At 40.8% G+C, this 14,823-nt stretch overlaps 1 protein-coding gene across 2 annotated transcripts in view; it reads right to left on the bottom strand.

Annotated features, from left to right (window-relative positions):
* dpr8 (defective proboscis extension response 8) overlaps window positions 1–14,823 on the bottom strand; it is a 140,126-nt gene that overhangs the window by 57,376 nt on the left and 67,927 nt on the right. The window lies entirely within an intron of this gene.

Below are 14,823 nucleotides of genomic sequence, written 5' to 3'. Positions count from 1 at the left end.
TTGTTTGAACTCATTAAAACATTTTAAAGCATAACAAAGCATACAATTAAGTGACATATATCATTAACTTCAGATTGCTACATAGTTTTAGAAACCTTTTTAATTAATAAATTCAATTGTTAACAGAAGTGATACATTTTCTAAGCTCTTATATGTTTATTTTAAATGTGTCATTTATAGAAGGTTATGAGCTATTTCAGAAAATTGAAATCCGCGTTAGTTATTAGTACCTAAAAGTACGTGCCCTTTTCGCTCAGTGCACATACTCGACTCTTTGTATTTACACAGTTCGTGTGAATGAACTTGGCTGCCTGGCTGACTGTACCGCAGTCCCCTTCGTCCTGCACCATCACTTTTCCACGGGGCTTGGCTTTGGCCGGCGCCATTTATCATGCGAATCCCAGGAGAGTGCTCAAAGCAATGAAATTAAAAGCTGAATTGTTATTTTTGCCCGCTTTTGCCTTTTTGCCTTATTTTTTTTTTTTTTCGTTCTCAAGTCCAAAGTTGGCGGTATGGGTACCGAAGGACGAGAAGAAAGCGCCTGGAGTCAGAGCTGAAGCCCTTTGGCCGGACTGCAATGATTGGCATTTATGGGCGCCCATTTCAGTTCGCCAGGAGCGGTTGCATTCAACGCGGGTGGGGCAACCGCGTGAGTTATGGGGAAAAAGGGGCAACCTTTGGGCTCTCGTCACCGCCTAATTGGCTTTTAATTTTGTGTGTGGGCGCATTACTTTTCATTACGATTAGAGGCATTAATTAAATTCCACGCTGGCAAATGGCAAATAAAATGCAAAATGGCTGGGTGAATTTTACAAGCCAATTTGGACATTTTAATGCCGTGCGACATGTGCGCGCGCATAAATAGCTTCTGGCAAAGTATTAATTCCCCCTTTGCCGAAAGGATTACAACAAGCGGCACACCCACGCGTCTTACGAGAAAATTGCTGGCTATAAATATCGAGTTACATTTTTGTGGCCCTCCTTAAATTCTTTTCCCCCACTCATATTCCGTTGATATCTCGGCGTCTCTGTGTGTGTATGATATTAAGAAAACATTAAAATCACATTTTTATTAGATTACGGTGCCAACAGAAGGGGTGTGGTGCACAAATCAGATGTAGATGGAAGATCGCCAACTCCATGCGTCTATGGTTGCACTTTTGACGGCGATACAATTAGACAATCAATCAGAAGAGCTCCAGCCAATTGGAGCGCAACGAGGCGTATACGTAACACGCCACTCGAGTTCCCGGGAAAACTGTTAGCACTCACACACCCACGGACAGATAGAGGAAAAGTTTTCCCCATTTCCCCGGTCGGATAAGTGAACAAAACTTAATTGAAATCAATACAAAATGCAATTTAATTCGCCCTTCTGAAGATCACAAAAACCCACGCCACGCCACACACACACACACGCAGACTTTTGCCCACTAGCATAGTTTTGCACATGCATTGCATACTTTGAGGCGCCGTTAGCTTATGATTATTCGAAGGGGGAAGAAGGATAAATGGCGGGGCCAAGGATGTGAAAGGATGGCCCCGGTGCTCGAGGAAGTTGTAAAGTGGGTTATAGCCAGAAAAAGCTGTGGAAAATAAAAACTCTGGATATGGCAGAACTGCAGCGAAAACGTTGAGTTTAAGGATGACAGTATGCTCATTGCCTCAAGAAGGATAAGAGCTTTATTATCTCCTTGCTGGCATTTTACGTTGCCTTGGCAAGGGTATACAGTTCGCTATTCCGACAGAAAGTGTCTTGATTCATGCTACATAAGGCATACAGTCAATTAAATATTTAAATATAATATTGACTGACATACTTCAATAAAAATTGCATTTTTTAAACACAATATTGAGCATAAGAAGGGCTTAGCTTGGAAGTTACTTATGTCTGCAGCCACAAGTAACTTCAAGTAAATCCTTATGTCCTATTTAATTGTAGTCCTTGTTTCTATCTGGTATCCTTTTACAGATGTCTGCATCTGGGGGTATGTAAGTCAAGTGCTTGTCGTTAAGCTGAATTTGATTGTTTCTGTTGCTCGGGGAGCTCGCTTGGCCAACTGAAGGCGAAATCACGTTGAAAACCCAGGTGTTTTCGTGGCTGTTGCGGGTGTTGTTGGGGGGGGGGGGGTTATATGTAATGCAAGCAACTTTCTTATTCTTCGCCTTTTGTTTTTACCTACTGTTGACCGGGACAAATATACAAAAAAAAAGTGGGTAAAAAATAATAGAGAAACCAAGTACACGCGACGCCTTTTGTGTGTTGAGTTTTCTTCTGCCAATTGCATGTGCGAGGAAAATGGAAAAGCGTTCTGGACGTTCAGGGGGCGGTGGCAGAGCTTGGGGGAGTGGCATGTCTACGACAGTTCAGTTTATTATGTCAGGGGAGCGACAAAATAGAAGGGAGTGCAATTGCGAGTGGGAGTGGCAGACTGAATAGTGTTTAGCTGTCGACTAAAAAAGACATTTTCCTGCTCACTTTGCGGTTAAGCACACAATACCCAAGCCCCTGTCCCCTCTCTATTTTTTTTTTTTTTTTTTTTTTTTGTAAGTTGATCCAAAAAACCACCCACAATCCCGTCACCCACACTTTCGAAACGAGAAAACGCATTTTATGGCATTCAAATCGTAATGATTTTGCGCTTTTCTCCATGTTCTTTCCCCAACAATTCTCCACAAATGTGCGGCCAAGTTGGCAGAAAATTGCACTCTCTGCATTTGTGTGTGTGCCAGTGTGCCAGGGTGTGCGTGTGTGTGTGTGTGTGTGTGACTGCGTGTCATTGGATTTTCATTTGGTGCGCGCCTGGAAAATCTCAAAGGCAGCTACAATGAGGATGGTAGCATGACGATGACTAGGATGCGGATGACGAGGACGTCAGCAGCTGCCTCATCATTGTGTTCGCAGCACACAAATGCTGGATGGATGGACAACTGGTTAACAGGGAGAAAAGGGAGCTGGTTAAGGAGCATAACATCGGGTCAGACATCCAGGGGTTCAAAGCGAGCTGGCTGGCATTCATGGCCCATTGATAAATAGACTGTTTAGCCGACTCCTGACCAGCACTCATTCCTCAGCCGATTCCGCAGAGAGACCCTTGCATCGTGTAATGCATATCCAATTAAAATGTTAAGCCCAATGGCTTCCAATTCGACTTCAAAGAAGGGCGAAGCCAGCAGAAATCGAGAAACATCCTAATGATGGACGTAGAAGACTACCAAAAATGGTTATTTGCCATTAGTTGGCAACTGACTAATGTATAACCATATGAAATAAGTGGCGAATGCACAAAATTGTTGATTTAATGTCCTGGGTCGCCTAAGCTTTAAAATTCTACAAAAATTTTTAAATTTTTAAAAAGTTTAAAAACTTTAAAATTCTACAAAATTCTATTCAATATATGTAGAAAGAAAAATAAACCATATTTTTTGAAAATCATTTACATCTTTTGCCCACACTCTCTTGCAGTTATTCATCCAGATGCTATATGCAAATTTAAATAAACGGGAAAATAACACGTTTCAACTCTAAACTGGGAAATTGGAAATTCAGTTCACGGCCACGCTGCGTATGCGCAATATTCATAATTGAGTAAACGTACCTCTTGCTATAAAACAGTTAAGCAAAAATGTGAATATCAAAGATATCAAAGAACTACTTTTAATTAATTATGATTATTAATTGGTATTTGAAAATCCTTAACCATTTCCCGGTATATTGTTCATCGAAGCAGTATCGATGACAATGGTGTCTTATATTCCGTTTGGGATAATTTGGCTAGTGATTATGAGCTGCCAATTTTCCGGCTAACTACATTTTGTTGAATTACTCAGAATCAATGTGACGTGGCCGGTAGGAAAGATAAGGCCCAGTTCATATTGTCTTAGACAATACCGCCTCGTACATATATAGTAGGATATACTATCCCATTCGCATATCGCCTATCTATCTCTTTGTATGCATATGCAAATTGCTCGCACATATTTATTCACACACACACACACACATACACACGTGTACCGTGGCATATAAAGTGGCATTTTTGCAAATGATGGAACCGGGCTTAATGTGGGGAAAAATCAAAATAGTCAGGCAAGCGAGAAGAATATAAGACAAGGACACAAAGCCTTTTGTGTGCCACAATAAACTATTTTTTATTGCCGTTGAAAGAGATGGGACAGCTGTGTAGTATGGGATTTTGAGGGGTTGGTGGTTTGGGTTGCACGGGGGGCTTGAGAGGGTCTGAAGGAAAGGTGCTGTCCGTTTGTCCGACTTTGCTGCCACTCCCCCTGTTCGTTACCTCACCCCAGAGTTCGTTTCTCTCGCTGCGTTGTCGACCGCATAAAAGTTTTTCAATTAAGTGCCATGCCCTACTTTGGACTTTTTGCTGAAGCCAACCCACACACACACACACACTCACTCACCCCTCACATATACACACACACACTCGGCGAAGAGGACTCTCCGACAGACGGACGAACATACACGCGCGGCATTGCTGCATGCATAATGCGACTGCTAAAAGCGTCGCCAGCATCGCCGTCGTTACCGTTACCGTCGCTGCGTAAGTGGAACGCACGTTCAGAAATCCACCCACCGCCAAGCCACCCACCCACCCACTTTCCAATTCCATTTCCATTCCCACATTTTCACCCACTCCGAATTCCAGGAAAGCAGCTCGCTCCGATTGCAGATTCAATTCCCATAAAAATATCCCCAAGGCGCTGTGAATGTATTAACAGAATCATAAACAATCGGGTTGCTCGCTTATAGCAAAAATAAACAATCAGAATGGACCGTACTGATAAAAAAAAAAACCTACCCAATTTGATTTTTAAAATGCACTCTCAACAAAGTAAATAAATTAATGTCTTATTTGGCTTGTCTAAATAAAAGTATATACTTAATAATATATATGGTAATATTCCAACACCTTTCCTCACCATCTGAACCCTTTTTTTTAGGAGGAAGGACATTTGCATCTTCTATTTTAATATGCGTAAAGCGAATGGCGACAAAGGAGGTGATGAAGAGCAAGGACTATAGCAAAACGAGTGAAGGAAACAGAAAAAAAAACGAGCAGTTTTTTGCTGCAGCTGAGCAATTTTCATTAAATACGGAGAAAAGCGTAGACAATGCGAAGAGTTACCAGTTGATGATGAAGTCGAAGAAGAACAAACGAGATGGGACAATTTTAAGCAACTGCAAAACAAATACGTGACATATTCGCAGCCCCAGCTCACTCACACACACACGCACACACACACGCTCACAGACACTCACGCACACGATCGCACATCAAACGCTTCTAATGAAGTAGCAACGCTTTGTTACACATTTCTGCATTATTTTTTTAACCCTGGTGTTCATGTGTTGGTTACATTTTTGGTTGGCTCGTCCCAAAACCCTATCCCTTCAACACGCCAGCTAACTCCAATATCTTAAATTTAATTAAAACTTCAATAAAAGAGATTTAGGCAACCTAACAAGAGTAAAGCCTCATTAATCATTATTTCATATGCCCGAAGGTTGAGAAACCTATAAAGATAGTTGAATATAAAATTCTAAATTTAAGTACTCAAGTTTCGGAATAGTTCCTCAACTGCAAACCACAACCATCTTGTTAAAATATTATAAAATAATTGTTTCCAAAAGCCGGCAGGCTTTCTTGATAATGAAAACATAAGTTTGGCAATGAAATAATTAAATTTCATATGAAAATACCATGTAAATTTATTCTATAATTTCCCAGAATTTTTCAGTTGCCCCCAGCAACTTTCCGGTTTGGTTTTTCGCTCAGGAGTCGTTTTTTCCTCCATTGCCCGAACTTTTTTTTTTGGTTTTGTTTTAGGGTTTTTGTCTTTGAATTTTCCTGATGCCACTCTTTTCTCTCTATCTTGGGTTATTTTGCTGTATTTAATTTGGCCAACGCTTGAACTTCAATCAGTAAACATAACGTGCACGCATTCTGTGGTCTACTCCGAGCACCCAGTAGTAGTACCAGCACCCCTTCGTATCTGGAGCCACATCCACATCCATGTATCCACATCCACATCCCCATCCTCCCATTGCTTCGCTGCAGGCAGTCAAACAAGGACAGCAGCCACAATCAACTTCAATAGCTTAGACACACACGCAGGAAGGAAGAATGGAAGCAGGGAGTGGGTCCTGTCGTGAGGAGGTTGGTTGGCGGAGGGGGGGGGAGGGGAGAGTGGCAGGACTAGGAGTAGGAGTTCCTGCCCCCTGGCATGCATGTTTATATTAGTTACGGGCCACAACAACTAAACGGGAGTGGAAAACTTTGCCCGGCAACTCCGGACGAAGACTTGATTTAAGTTCAGTCAAACACGGTGAAAACTGTTGCCGGCTCTTAGGCGCCTTCGTCTCTGATTGACTAACAACTGATTGGGAGGCGTAAAAAAAGAGGCTCCGTTTCCTGGCCAACTGGTACACACACACACACACACACGAAGAGTGTCCTTGAGCCTGCCACGTGAAATGATTAAAACACACGCACAAAGGATTGCGCCGCTTGAAACAGAAACATCTTCTTGGGCACCACAAGCACAGCACTTGGCTCTCTAACCGAAATCCATTCAGCAAACTAAACCAAACCAATTTGAAGTGAAAACCTCAATTCAGAACTCACACACCACACACACACACACTCGCACTTGCCAACATCCTTACATCTCAGCCCATCCTTTAGCCATTGATTATAATACGCGCCGGCTCTTAGTCTTTCATCAAGTTTTGCCAGCTCTTGCGGTCGGGAAGTGAATGTGAATGTGAATGTGTGGCAGTGGAATTGGGAGGTGGAAAGTGTTCGACGAATCCTGAAGCCGGCGTCTTATATGCAAATTTGATTTAACCCGCATAAAGTGGAATAATAAATACAAATCTCAAACACGATCTATTGGGGAAACTCTTTAGGAAAGCCAGCCGCACAGAAAACAACGCGGGCTTATCGTACACAAAGAAAAACTAGTGCTAATATTTTCTTTATGCTTTCGCATATCAATAAATAATGCAACAAATAAAGTGTATATAGATGGTTAGCTAAAACATCTTAAAAAAACTAAATAAATAAGATGTCAATGAATTTTACAAAACTCGAACTTTCTTTTTGTTATACAACCAACTTTGGTATATTTCTTTGAAATTTCAGATAAATTACGAGGATAAAATGTTTGCTCTGCACCCTTTTTACTTCCTGATATGTGTGTCCTAAAAATGATGGAAATTTTCACGTCAGTTTAATGCGAATACCTGTGACATTACTTTTTATTCCCCTCCTTTCTTTCGCTTCTGCGAAAGGAATATCCATCATTGGAGGGCATTGCAGAGTCGTGGCTGCAAACATTTATGCATATATATATATATAATATTCCAGTTTGTTTCTGTATAGAAATTTGATTTTCATAAGCTGACTCACGTGCCACGTCAAATGGCTTATGGATGTGTGCGGGCTTGTCGATTTTTGCCTTAGCATCCTGGCACGCACGCCCGCATATGCCGCGAGATTGAGTTGGATCCTGGATTCAGGACTCAGGACTCGGGACTCGGGATTCAGGACTCAGAAATCGGGATTCTGGGCTTGGTATTTTCGGGGTGGCCACGCATGAATTAAGCCAAAGATATGTTTGACAGGCAATATTTTCTATACCTAGACACGTCCTCGCACACACTCACATACACACACACACACACACTTTTACCGAGGGCACGTAATGCATTTGCATGGCGCCAGCACAGGAGCTTAAAATTATGCAGCATGCTTTTAGGGGCAACGGGATATGCTTTTAGTGCCGATGCTGGCCAAGAAGGGAACTGAAACAGGTGCGTAATAACACAGCAAATAAAGTATCCACACTCGAGATTCGAGAATGTGAATATGCCCGAACAGCAATAGATGGAGGAGCATGCATATGCGCATTCACAATACAGTTGGGGATTCAGTTGTCCGAGTGCCGGACTTATCACTCACTTAAACTCAACCCACACACACTATCCCATTCTTCCACCCGCCCATCCATTTTTACCACTTTTCCCCAAAAAGGTAAGCAACTAATCTATACACATATATGTACGTGCATGTATTTTCCACATTCAGGTGACAATTCCCGAGCTGAATGCATGCACACATGCGAATTTAAATGTAGAACGACTGCCTGCGGGCTGGCAATTTAATTAAGTCTCCAAAAATAACGCTGCGAGTACTGAAAATATGATAGATGATGATGAGTGCAATTTCAATTAAAAAAAACGGCATTTTCAGCCAGCCAGTACCGCCGCGAATGTATTCTATTTTCGCATGCATTTTCACATTTTTCGCATTTTCCACCCCCACCGAATTCGATTTTAATTTTCTTTTAGTTGCCGCCATGTTTGGTGGCATACTGCCAAAGGATATTTTAATCCTATGCAAAAAGCAAAAGGGGGGCGTTGCGATTTTATGCCATGGCAGGCAGCTCAATTAACTGACATTAAGTGAGTGGGCGGGGGAAATCTTTGTCGGCATTGAAATCCAATACGTGGCGCATAACGAAATACAGTCGAAAAAAGAGGATATTAATTAGAGAAATATTACGGCTTGTTTATGCCACCTAACACTTGTTTAGTATTGTGACGCCCTAGGTTGGACATTAATTATTATTAATATAAAATGTCCTAAAATAAAATATTTCTATCCCTATATAAATTTGTCAGGACAATTTAAGTAGCGACAGGACATCATCTAAATCAATAGCTCTTCCTTTTTTTTTTGCGTGGAATTTTGTTTACAGCTTAGTATTGCGCAGTAAAAAAATAGCAGCACTCATTGCAAAGAAATACACATTTTCCAGCGTGTAGCACCACCCGCACCACAGCACCACCCGCATCGCACCACCGCAAGGAAACCCAGCGAAAGTGACAGCACAAGTGACATTTCAATGATTTCGCTGTCAGTCAGTCAGTCAGTCAGTCAGTGAGTCTGTCGCTCTGTCCTTGCCGTCTGTCATTCAGGCACTCAGTGTCTGAAGAATTCGGGGTCGTGTGTCTGTATGGATGGGGGCGTGGCAGGAGGGGATGAGACAAACGGCTGTCACGCAATGGCGGCTCAAAACAACAACTAAACTGAAATTGGAGGGAGCTGCTGGAAAAGTGCTAACCACAGCAGAACTGCGGGGCAAGAAAACCATCAAACGGCTGTCGAAATGGCAAACGTTATTTTTATCAGTTTCGAAAAGGCAGCAGTGGCGAAAATAAAACACAAATATACATATATATATATATATATATATAGCTATCGCTTTTGGTTTTCTTATTCTGGCACAGCAGGCAAAAACTTTTCTGACATGGAAAAATGAAATCTGGGAAGTGGAATGACCAGATCAGCTTTGGCAATTAGTGTTTATTCGCAAGGTCTACATAAAATATTAAAATACACATTATTTATTTCTATTGATATATATATAAATATATATATATAGATACTATATAGATATTGATAATGCCGCAGCAGGTGGAGCTTTCTGCATATGCTAATTAGTCATTGAGTGGCTTTGATCCCATGTAAGCGGCTTGTATCGCTAGTGAGCTCGTGTATCACTCAGTGCTCTGTGTGTGGGGAAAATCTATGGGAAAATGTATGTAATGTATAGAAAATGTATTAAAAACTAATTAGAAAACAGCCACGGGGCGTGGCACTGGGTGTCTCATTACAGCCATCAGCCAGGTGAAAGTTTTAGTTCAGTTCAATAATTATGGCATGGAAACTGAAGGTGCGGGCAAGTTCGTCCTTTGCTCACCATTTTGCCATTCCCACATTGGTTGTATTTATCCGTTTGAGTCTCAATTAAAGCTATTTGCAATTAAAGCTTTTTAAAACTATCTACTTTTTTTGCACTTTTAATTGTTATATTTTATTAAAATCTATTTTTTTTTTTGAGCATACCATTTAATTAATGAAAATAGCAAAAAACCATTCAAGCATGCCCCATTGCATTATTTATTTTCATTGATTTCATAAACAAGTTTTGTATTTTTTAATCATTAAACAGTTCGAAAATGCCAAAAATTCTCTAGATTTTGTAGATACAAGTTTTCCCAACATTTTCAATACGTTTTGTTGCCTTTTAATGCGCTTTAAATAACTTTTCGCTAAAAGTCCTTTATAAATTGCTTATGCCACGGAATTTTAAAGAATTTTTTTTTCTTTAAGCTTCTTAAGAAAACTTAACAAACATCAAAATACAAATATAGGGCGTTTTACAATAACATATATTTTTATGAAGATTTAATAGTTCATTTTACGTGGCTGTCAACTATTTCTCTTATACTCTTATATATTTTCTTATATACTTGTAAAAATAAACAAGCTATATTTTTCCAATGGATGTGAATCGTAAAAGTTTTACAGCACCATTGAAATCTTCTAAGGTCCTTAATAAGTTGATTACTTTTGATTCAACTTGAGCATATAGTTAAGTGCAAAAAGTTTGGCCTCTGCTCCATGCACTCTCTCTTCATCTTGAGTCCTTTTGTTCTGTTTCTTAGTTTCCATTTCAATCATCTTTAGTTGACGCCTTCTGATTTGTCTAATGCAGAGTACACACACGCACACATTTTAAGGACAGCTTGGCTATTAGTCGACGGGCAAGAACGACACACATACGCCCCGTTGCCGAGTTTGTCTTTCGAGTTGTGCACTTTCGTTTAATAGACACTCTTCACTTGGTGCCATCCTCCATTCGGCTCGATCTCCTCCTTTTGGCAGTGCCTGGCCATATTTTAACTTAATTAACTTGCAACTATTTAAGTGAACAACACAAGTGGCTCGTTTTCGTGTCCTTCGCCCCCTTAGCTCGCCCAAGGATTTTTCTCATTTCTGGCTGTGTGAGAAATCTGGCTCTCCAGGTCGCCTGCTCCTTGGCACACTCAATGACTACAAATTGCGGTCATCAGAGAAAGCGGAGAAAGGTGTTGCAGGAGGCAGAGCAGAGCCGGCAGAATTAAAGGTAGAAATAGGAAATAGGAGATTTCGTTTGTCACGTTCCAATGGGGAGAACAGGAGAAAGTAGAAAGCCGAGATGGAGAACTGGAGAACTGGAGAAAGGAGGAGGTAAGACCATCAGTGTTCTATGTTCTATGAAGCCAAGGCACGTATGGCAGCGGTGCCACTCCCCCATTTACCCACCCCATCCACTTTTCCGCAAGTTTTCCGCCCGTCGGCTTCTCGTCTTGCCCTTTTCCGCCTGGCGATTGCCACTGCGATTTGTATAAAATTACAATTTCATTTGAAGCCAGAGCCCGTGAATTGAGGTCGATAGAAGGCCTCTATCTCTGACTGTTGGTCTCTCTCCCTCTTTCTATATATATATATATATACATATATATATATATATATATCTTGCTATTGCCATCACTTTCCTTTCCGAGTGGCTTTTGCTTCTGTAGTATTTATGCATGGCGAGTGAAGCACATAAGCTATGTGGGATCTTTAAGCTCTATGCCACTGAATCCTTGTACATCTAAAATGGCTAAGTATTATTGAATAAACCTCTTATACTGATAATTCATTATATTTTCTCAAAAATGCAATTATTTTACCATAAACGAGCATTTCGCAGTCGATCTTGAAGAAATGGCAAAATTAACAGATTTTCATTTCCTTAAGCGCTGTTTTTGCTCCGCGGGTGCAGATGCAGTGACTCAAGTCGAATCCACAGCTCATTATGCGACTGGCAACCACCCGACTTTACCCCCTGTCCAACCCTTACCATTGTCAATTGCAATTCTCTTAATTAGTTTCTGATGCTGGTGCGTTTCTCTGTTTTCCGTACTTGGCTGGGGTCCTTGAGCACCCCGGAATGCCAGGATCCCTGAATCTCGGTCCCCTGGCTGTCCTTCTGCTGTTTTTGGCATTTTCGTTCGACTTTCGGACAGTCGCTGATGTAATTTTCTGCTTGTTACGTTTCATTCGCTCTTTTTTTTTCTCATTTCATTTTATTTTATTTTATTTTGCCATTTTCTGCTACGAAGGCAGAAGGAAGATGGAGTTTGTTTTGGTTGCTAGGAATTTATTCAAATTGGAATTTAATTGAAATGTTTGTCATTTGGAAGCATTCCCACACACCCACAGTCCCACATGCACTAACATATATATTTGCCACATACATATATATAGATGTATATGTATCTATAGACATTTACATCTCTCGCTTTTGACTTTTTCCAATTCGTTGCGGTTCCCAATTTTTCCCCGTCTCCAATTGTTCTTGGCGGTCTGTTTATTTATTCTGCGGCTTACTTTTCCCACAGCTCGCACAGAGCAAGTAATTCTGGAATTTTAAGAATTTTCACTTGAAAATATCTCGGTAAAATACACAGTTTCCCTTACCCAACAGAAAACTTTTCCCACTTTTGCAGTGTGGCGTAAAAACGAAAGGATATTCCTTTGGGTTTTGCTTGTCAATGTTTTGCAACTAACCATTTGAAATAAAACGCACATATTTATCGAATGTAGCTATCTTGATCCTTGACAAGTAAATAACAGAATATCGAAATATATTTAAAATATATTTAAAATTACTATTAGTTCTTATTTTGTTTGTCTTTTAGTTCAGCTCAGTTTGGGACTACGATTTTACTCTACGGAAAAGGGCAATTTAATTGCACAATTAATTTTCAAGGGAATTTACGAATTTGTAATTTATATATATTTTTTTTCTGTTTTGTTGTCTCACATCCGTTCAGGACATGTGTTTCGTTTTGTAAGTAGGAAGTGCGAAAATCGTATGGTTAACAATGATTCGAAGCTAGGAAAATCGAATGGAAAATGGGGAATTGTGCTGGCGAAAGGGGGGGAAAATGTATAGATGCCGTAGAATGATGGTGAATCACAATATGCTATAACAGTTGCAAAAAAGGGGAGAATAAATATTTTGCCAGCAATCACAACAATAACAACTGCGTGCTCGACGCAGTTTTCTAGCCTAAGGATAGTAGTAGTAGTTGCTATTTTTGTTGTTTTAGTTCCTCTTTTTCGGCCTGTAAACCAATTTGCCAAAAACCCGAACAACAGCAGCAATGCAAAATGTTATAAACTGGCCAAAAAAGGAGCATGAGAAATGCAACAGCAACACAAATGCACAATGCACGCCAACACAAACGGCAACAAAAATTGGCATTTGCAAAATTTTTTGCCTACCAAATACAAATATAGGTACGTATATATATGCATATATATATGTGTACACACACATACAAGCCAAAGAAGAATCAGTAGTGAAAGCTGTGAGTATGAAACATTTTTATAGCGAGCTCGGCTAACGAAATTGAGCTGCCGCAATGCCCACAGAAATATAGAGTGGCATGGCCGAGTGAAAGCACCACCCAACGCCTACACCGCCCCACCTCCCCCCACCCACTCCCTCTCACTATGGCGATTTTGGGCCAACGGCTATGCACAACCCACTCGAAAAAAAACCACCCACTGCCAAGCTTCTGCAACATAAACCAAAAATGCAGTCAATACAAATATAAATAACTGGCAGGGGCAAACAATCAAAAGCATTTTAACCCTCCTCGCTGAAGAGCCACGCCCACCGCCCCCTTCGAGCACACACACACAAACAATATAAGCACACAAAATACAAACACTCTCACACACACACGCACTCACACATCGCTTGTGTAATATATGGAAACGAATTTTCGGCGTGATTGCATCGCGAATACACGGCGTATACGTAATGCATTTGCAAAATATAAAATGCATCATGTACCTTGCAATTTTGCAACCGGGCAGCCTTAATGAACATGCAAAGGAGCTGAAACCCTTAGATCAATGAAAATATTTTGTGGTGGCCAAATTGGATTCTTTTTTTTTTTTTTTCTTACGCTTTTGCATTTGGGCGCAACTTGATGAAAATGCAATCGTCCCAACGACGTAGCCCTTTCGTCCAGGAAAATAGAAATGAAAACGGATTCGGTTATCCAACCAACGGTTTCTGTTCATAAAAGTGTTTGCTCATTTCATCAGCAAATGCCTGGAAAAGGCTGGCATATTCTGGGCGCCGAGAAATCAAATCAGCGCAGTCAGGCACGTTTCTACGGGCCATTAGCCATTAGCCATCTCCGTTTGTCCAACCAGCCACGCCTTCGTTCGGCAGGCGAAGGGCAACCCAACAAATTTCGGGGAAAAACCCACGGCAAACCCATGGCAAAACCCATGGAAAACCGGGGAAAAACCCCATCCAACACGTTCGCCGGTTTGTTTAAATTTGCAGAAGCTGAGAGCGGCGCGATCATTTGACCATTTCGGTTTTGTGTACTTTATGCCTTCTCCACGTGCCCGAACCGCTTTTCCCAAAAATTGAAAAACTGGTAATAATATTGTGGTAATATCATTTCGCAATTTAGTTTTGCCCACAGACACGAATTCTCGCACAACAATGGTAGCTAACCGAAAAACTAATTTCATCTAAACGTACGTATTGTATACATATGTATTGTATGTATGTATGTACATACATATGTGTTCGATGAGTTTGCTGCAATATTCGGTGCGGAAATTCGGTCAGGATTGGGGAAATTGCAAATTAAATTATTGCGCACAGAGCGGTATCCACAGCTTAGTTGGCTCAGCACAAAAAAAAATATGAAAATAAATATTAGTACTGAGATGTTAAAATTTTCCACAGCATTAAATTTCACTTAGCATACAGAAGGTAAAGGCACAGTAAAAAAAATACAAAAAAAAAAAAACCGAAATGGAGACGAGAGCAAACGGCGAGTGGAAAAATAGTTTTCCCCATCGCGAAGTGCAGCTCGTTAAGCGT

This window comes from Drosophila melanogaster, chromosome X, assembly GCF_000001215.4.
Source record: "Drosophila melanogaster chromosome X".
In the NCBI taxonomy this organism is placed as follows: Eukaryota; Metazoa; Arthropoda; class Insecta; order Diptera; family Drosophilidae; genus Drosophila; species Drosophila melanogaster.
The sequence above is the reverse complement of the archived record's forward strand: the minus strand, read 5'-3'. Positions and strand labels throughout refer to the sequence as shown.